General features: G+C 39.6%; 1 long non-coding RNA gene across 2 annotated transcripts in view; it reads left to right on the top strand.

Annotated features, from left to right (window-relative positions):
* Nucleotides 1-434: 434 nt before the first annotated feature.
* Nucleotides 435-7,329, top strand: part of LOC131827626 (uncharacterized) — a 29,791-nt gene continuing 22,896 nt past the window's right edge. The window contains exons 1-3 of one of the 2 annotated variants that reach the window (XR_009352086.1): nt 439-4,820; nt 4,915-5,044; nt 5,126-5,228. This is a non-coding gene — a long non-coding RNA (uncharacterized LOC131827626). Of the gene's footprint in view, nt 4,821-4,914; nt 5,229-7,329 lie in introns of both variants that reach the window. The other variant, XR_009352085.1, reaches the window with a different exon arrangement.

The following is a 7,329-nucleotide window of genomic DNA, read 5'->3' as shown; positions in this document are numbered from 1 at the left end:
TGTGCTAACATTTAAGATTGTTTTTTTAATCTTTCATAAATGGGATTGCTTTTCTTTCCTCTACAATCTGGACTGGATTAAATAGCATTGGGGTGATCTCATTTTTTATGGTTTGATACAATTTCCCTGTGAATTTTTTTTTTTAAATATTAGATTTTTCAGCTCTGCCTCAGTTCCCCAGAGTGTGGGATTCAAAGTGTGGGCTCTCTTCTTGTACACCTACTGTCAATGATAATCACCCATGGATTTTGCATTTTGGAACCACTATAGGATAGGGATGATGAATCTTCCAAGAATTGAGTATAATATTAATACCAGATCTGACAAAGATCACACAAAAAGAAAATTATAATAAATGATATTCTGTGAATATCATTTATTCTGTGAATATATTAAAAATCATTCAATTGTATACTTTAAACAGATGAATTTTATGTGAATTAAATCTCAATAAAGCTTTTTTAAATTTTTTTTTTTTTAGAAAAAGATTACTAAAGCATGATTCCTAAATATCTCACTTAGGGAATTGAATGGATGATGGTGCCACTTACTATATGGGGAGCAGAGAAAGATGAATAGGTCTGGAAGGACAGCTACTGAATTCAGCTTCAGACAGGCTGTAAATTGTAACTGAAGCTATGGAAGGGATAAAGTTACAAAGATGGAGACAAGCCCATAAAGTAGAGTCAAGGCCATATTCACTTTCCTGCATATAATCCTGAAATTCTAAATGAAAATAAATTGAGTTTCCAAGTTTTTTTAATACTAGCTGAAATGTCCCTTTGCTTTCTACTTTATTGTTAAAAGATATGTGATTAGTTTATCACAACCAATACTCAATGGAATGTTAATTTGAATTTAATATAATGGTCATCACCAGATACTAAGAGAGTAACAAAGTCTAACTATTTTCAAACTTTTATCTGGAAATTAGTGTTAACGAGTCACCTTTGGACACCAGTGACAGAAAAAAAAAAAATCTCCTCTATGACTGTCTTCCCTCTGAGGGCTTATGGAAGGTTGACCTATTTATAGGTCAACCTTCCATAAGGATGTGATTGAATAAGGTGTCCATTAATTAAGATGAGTGAGTTTAAAATTAAGTTAAAACTTCAACCTCACCGTAAGTCTGGCAAACAATGGAGGATAACTTGTTTTGTGGAGATGAAGGTTTTGTTGTTTTTGTTGGTTAAGGCTTCACATTGATTTCTCACAAGGAGGCTGCAAGCAGATTCTCCAGCAAATTGGCATCCTGTGGAGAGCCAGGTACTCTGAAAATTTCTAATTAGGAGAAGTTAAAGGTTATATAAGCCCAGCTACCAAACTGACTGCCTAACCTTAACAGCCAAACGGATTTACCTTTCTTTCCTTTCTTCTTCTTATCAGAGACCTGGTCTGGAAATAAATCTCAAAATACAAACAGAAAGTTCTGTGATAAATCAGGTCTGAGAAGTAGAAGGGAGCTTGTTAGGGTTTAACCAATGCTGTGACTCATGCAAGACTTTATATCTAAACACTCATATTCACGGGTAGTCCTGATTTTGGCTTTGGTGTGAACTAATCCAGAGAGAGGACAAAAACATGCAGCAGGCTGTATTGTGCCAACAGAACTTCTGTCGCTTAAGCATATTCACATTTCTGAAAGCAGGATAATTTCAGTCTGGAGTCACAGATCTTACTGCCTATAAAAAAACCCAATTAGGACCACCACTATGGATACTGCCCAATTTTAGAAATAATTATCCTTGGGGGGGAAAAAAGCCTCTAATCATCTGTTTAGTAAAAGTTAGTTCAGCAGTTGTGATTCAGAAGACATTCCTAACCCAATTTTCACCTGTCTTTACCAGCCTGGAGATCATACTATAGTTATTCATAAATTACAATGGATCCAAATTCTATCCTTTTTAAACAGGAGCTATTTTGCTCCAAAATGATTCTGGTTATTTCTAGGAGCCTCCAAACAGGTGTTTTTTCCCATATTAAAAATAGAGCTTTCACCACTATATGGTACCATTAATTAATTAATTAATTAATTAATTAATATATGTTGAGCGTTTCCTGTGTGAAGGGTTTTGGCAGAGTCTTACAGATAGCTCAGTCCTGGCCCTCTTGGGGCATTCATAGTATTTTTCTTGGAAAGCTCCGGTTATCATTTGTCAGCATTGATTGCCAGGAAGCAGCTGGATGGAATTTTTATCACTGTCTCTGCTGAGGACGTCCCCTGTGAAACACTTGACCAAGAATACGGGAAGAATGGGAAGAATGCTACCGCTCAGCGTTCCGAAGTCTCCAATCTTGAGTGCTGGAGTGAGGCTGGATTCCGTGAAGAGGTGGAGAAAATGGCCTTCCTCAATCCTGTGCTCCTTTCTGACATCTGTTTCCAAATCAGGGCTGTTTCTTCATGAAAAAAATTTTCTGTAGCTTCTGGGGCTCAAAATCTGTCCGGATAGAGGCTCAGTGTCATGTTTTCATCTTTATCATCCCTCTTGCCAAACCCAGTTACTGAACTATGGCACGTCAATGATCGCGACCAAATTATTTTCCAGGTGTTTGTAGTTGTGAGCATATTAGGAGTGTCTGGGCCCCAGCTGAAATGGCCTGTTGGATTATGTAGCATAATTCAAATTCTTGCCCAGCAACCTAGCATATAAAATGTAACCCCTTAAAGATTTTGCCCAGAGCTATAGCGCATCTAGAGCGAGGTGTGTTACTGGGTCTAGAGTGGCAACAAATTCTTGGAGGAATTGACAAGAGTTTGGTATGGTTACCTCTAGAAGATCCAAAGCAAAGTGGGAAGCGTGGTCAGGAAAAGGAGTCTGGCCTGAAATACTGAGAAATCAAGCTGTCAGGGAGAATGCATGACAACCTAGAAGGACCAAAAAAAAGACAAAGAAAACCAACCAACGAACTAACCAATTAAAAACAGACAGAACCAATCAAAATTGTTACTGAGCAGTCAGCCCGGTAAACACTAAGGAAAAAATGAAGTAAAATTCAATCAGTACCATGTCTGACCTATTTCATGGGTATCCACTCTCACCTTGCATGTTTAAAGAATGGTCTTATTTGGGGTGCCTGGTTGGCTCAATGGGTTAAGCTTCTGCCTTCAGCTCAGGTCATGATCTCAAGGCTCTGGGATGGAGCCCCACATTGGGCTCTCTCCTCAGCAGGGAGCCTGCTTCCCCCTCTCTCTCTGCCTGCCTCTCTCCCTACTTGTGATCTCTGCCTGTTAAAAAAATAAAAGTCTTATTCAGGACACCTGGGTGGCTCAGTCAGTTAAGCGTCTGCCTTCAGCTCAGTTCATGATCCCAGGGTCCTGGGATCGAGCCCCACATCGGGCTCTCTGCTCTGTGGAGAGCCTGCTTCCTCCTCTCTCTCTGCCTGCCTCTCTGCCTACTTGTGATCTTCGTCTGTCAAATAAATAAATAAAATCTTAAAAAAATGTTTACATTAGAAGGTAATATGTATTTTTATAAATAATTTTTTAAAACATGGAAGTAAATTTGCAAAATTAAAAAAAAAGTGTCTTCCTGTCCTACTGTAATTCCCACTCACCAGAGGTAGGCACTGATGAATTTGGAGTGTATCTTTCTTGTCTTTCTCCTTTGCATATACGTCTTCTTCCTAGACCAGGGAATCATACTACATAAACTGTTCTACAGTTTGGCTTTTGTCACTAAATAATTTAAATTGGGTATCTCTGCCTGTCAGTAAATAAAGGGCTATATCCTTTTTTTAAGGATAAAAATATATCATCTTCCACTATATTGATGTAACATTATTTATTTATTCCATCCCCTTTTGATGGACATTTGGATTATTTCCAATTTTTTATTATGACCAATAGTGCTCCAGCAAACATCTTTATACACTGATATCTATGTACTTACCCAAGCATTTTGGGAGATAAGTTCCTGGAAATAGAATTGCTTGGTCAGATGGTATTGGCATTTAGCATTTTGATAAATATCCCCCAAATTACCTCTAGAATGTTTGCAACAATTTACACTCCCACGAGGATGACTAAGTGCGCCTGATTCCCTACCTGCTCTTACTCTGTATCCAGGCCCTGACTGGGGAACTAGAGAATGTGTCTCTTGCTTCAGAAAGACATGGTGCTAAAGACCTTGCCTCAAGCTCTTACCTTCTTTTATTTTCTCTCTACTTTTCATAACTGTGGTTTAATTCTAGGACAGGAAAAAAGAAATATGCCTGTTTGGTTTTCAGGAAGTTCCTCAAAGATCCAGACATTCTGCAAATTATGAGCACGTAAATTACAGATAAACCGTTCATTTAGTCCCAAAAGGTAAGCGCCCTGAGGCAGGAAGATGCTTCCTTTCAGACCCTAGAGATGGAAACATCCCTTCCCTACGTTTCCGTGTGAACTGCTCCTTTGCTCACGCGTGCATGAGTCTGTGCATTGTTCCTCCTTGCAGGCCTGCGTTCACCAACATTTACTCTAAGTTTGCTCAGTTCTGGGTACTGTGCTAACCCCTGTGGCTATGGGAATGAAATGCAGTTTCTGCCTTCAAGAAGACCACAATCTAGCTTCACGAAAAAACCGAAGAGGAGACCCACAGGTGTGATCGAGAGCAGAAGTGCTGCTTTCATTCACATCAGTGCAGGGTGCCCCAAGAGTGATGGACTGGGCTAAGTGCCCCCCGGAGGGGAAGGGCTACAGAAAAGACCAGGAATGTGGTTCTGGGAGGGCCCACGCAACTACCACATCTAACCCAGTCAGGGAGGAAGTGAGGAAGAAGCTGGGGACTGGGCATCCCGAAGGGTAATCTTTGACCAGCAGCTCTGTTAGAGGCAGGAAGGTACATTTCGTAAATATAGTTTTGTTTTACTCTTAGTTTTTTAATGAAAATTTTTGAGTTAAAAAATTCTCAACCTTGTCTTTGCTGAACAAAGAGAAGCTGGAAGAGATAAGGAGATTATGATGTCATCTGTCGAAATTGGCAAGACTCAGTACCTCTGTCCCTGTGGGCCGGCACCTGAGATGTTTCACTTTGTTGACTTATAGGAACCCTGTGGAGACGGGGTGGGTATAGAACGCCAGGAGGGTGAGAGTCAGAGTCCGCTCTAGAATGAACAGTAACCCATTCTGTTGTTTTTATCCTAGTTCAGACCTGTGGAAAAATACATTTATGGATAACTCACAAGAATCAAATTTGGAAACAGCCTAAATGTCCACTCACAGGAGATAAATTAAATAATACATGGTGGTAAGTCCATGAAATAGAATAATATATAACCATTACTGTATTAAATCATAATGTATCATCTTCCATTAAAATCTTATTTCCAAAAACCATATAGTAAGGTGGGGAAATATTTATAATAATGCCTTAAGACAAAAAGGGAATATATAAAATAGATGCATAGTATAAACCCACCTTCATAATAGCAAATAAATTTTATATGTTTTTCTTTCTGTGCACACACACACACACGTAGTTGAATTTACATACACATACATGGAGTTATCTATCTTTTCTGTTGGTCAGGGTAAGCTAATTTATCCTGCATTAAGAATGTGAAAATCTGGGGGGCGCCTGGGTGGCTCAGTGGGTTAAGCCGCTGCCTTCAGCTCGGGTCATAATTCCAGGGTCCTGGGATTGAGCCCCACATCAGGCTCTCTGCTGGGGTGGGGTGGGGGGGCTGCTTCCCTCTCTCTCTCTGCCTGCCCCTCTGCCTGCTTGTGCTCTCTGCCAAATAAATAAATAAATAAAATCTTAAAAAAAAAATAGTATGTGAAAATCTTCAGAGCTTTCAGACTATAATATGACATAGACTAGAAATGACATTGAGTAAAAATTTAGAAATAATCAGAAAGTAATCTGAACAGGAATACACCCCAATAGATGGAAATTCCAGGTGTCAATTAGCAAACGAATGGGATTTAGATTTAGATGACAGGTTTTATAACTTAACATATTATTTATATCCACTTACTTTCAAAAGAGTTATAACAATTGCTTATAATGAAATCTCACATCAGTAGAATAGTTAAAATAAGCATTGGAGAAAGACAGAATAGCATTTTTCAAAATGTTTTTCACAGAATGGAGCTAAGTGTCATGTGAAAAATAAAGTTTTGTGTTCAAATGAGCTTGAGAAATGCCTTAACAAAATGAAGCAGTAATTCCTCTTTTCAGAACTTTGCAGAGGCTTTGCGGCTGCTGACCATAGCAAATGAACAAGAGGAGTGATCTCCCTGAGAGCAGGCTTTCTGTGGTGCTGAAAATGGTGTACTCTCAGCTAGCCACACTGGATTGTTGAGTCCCTAAAATGTAGCCAGTGCAGCCGAAGAACTAAAGTTTTAATTTTATTTAACATAAATTTAAGTAACTACATGGGACTACTGGCTACCATAGTGGATATACTGGATAGCACAGAATTAGAGAATCCCAAAGGTCAAACTTTCAAATAACACATTCTAGGAAGCATTTCTATAGAGCAACCATTTTCAAACTTTTGGTCTCAGGATCTCCTGACACTATTTTGGTAAGATTTAATTTTGGGGGCACCTGAGTGGCTCAGTCACTTAAGCGTCTGCCTTCAGCTCAGGTCATGATCGCAGCGTCCTGGGATGGAGCCCCATGTCCCTCCCTAAGCAGGGAGCCTACTTCTCCCTCTCCTCCCTACCCATGCTCTCTCTCACTATCTCTGTCTCTCTCTCAAATAAATAAAAGTCTTAAGGAAAAAAAGATGTTAAAATAATCTCTACACTCAAAGTGGGCCTCAATCACACAACCCTGAGATCAAGTCACATGATCCACTGACTGAGACAGCCAGGCACCCTAAAATCTCTTAACACTCTAAAAAATCAGTGAGGGCAAGACAAAAAAAAAAAAAAAAAAATCAGTGAGGACGGGGTGCCTGAGTGACTCGGTGGGGTAAAGCATCATTAAAGATGAGATTAAAGGGGCAACTGGGTGACTCAGTTGGGTTGAGCCTCTGCCTTCAGCTCAGGTCATGGTCTCGGGGTCCTGGGATCCAGCCCTGCATCAGGCTCTCTGCTTAGCGGGGAGCCTACTTCCCTTCCTTTCTCTCTGCCTGCCTCTCTGTCTACTTGTGTTCTCTGTCTGTCAAATAAATAAATAAAATATTTTAAAAAATCAGTGAGGACCCCCAAAGAGCTTTTGTTTTGTGGGTTATATCTATCAATATTAACCATATTGGAAATTAACATTGAGATATTTAAAAAAACATTTATACACTAACGCATTTAAAAATACTGTCTGGGTCAAACCATAAGTGACTCTTAATCTCACAAAACAAACTGAGGGTTGCTGGGGGGAGGGGGTTGGGAGAAGGGGGTGG

The sequence above is a fragment of the Mustela lutreola genome, chromosome 3 (genome assembly GCF_030435805.1).
Source record: "Mustela lutreola isolate mMusLut2 chromosome 3, mMusLut2.pri, whole genome shotgun sequence".
In the NCBI taxonomy this organism is placed as follows: domain Eukaryota; kingdom Metazoa; phylum Chordata; class Mammalia; order Carnivora; family Mustelidae; genus Mustela; species Mustela lutreola.
The sequence above is the reverse complement of the archived record's forward strand: the minus strand, read 5'-3'. Positions and strand labels throughout refer to the sequence as shown.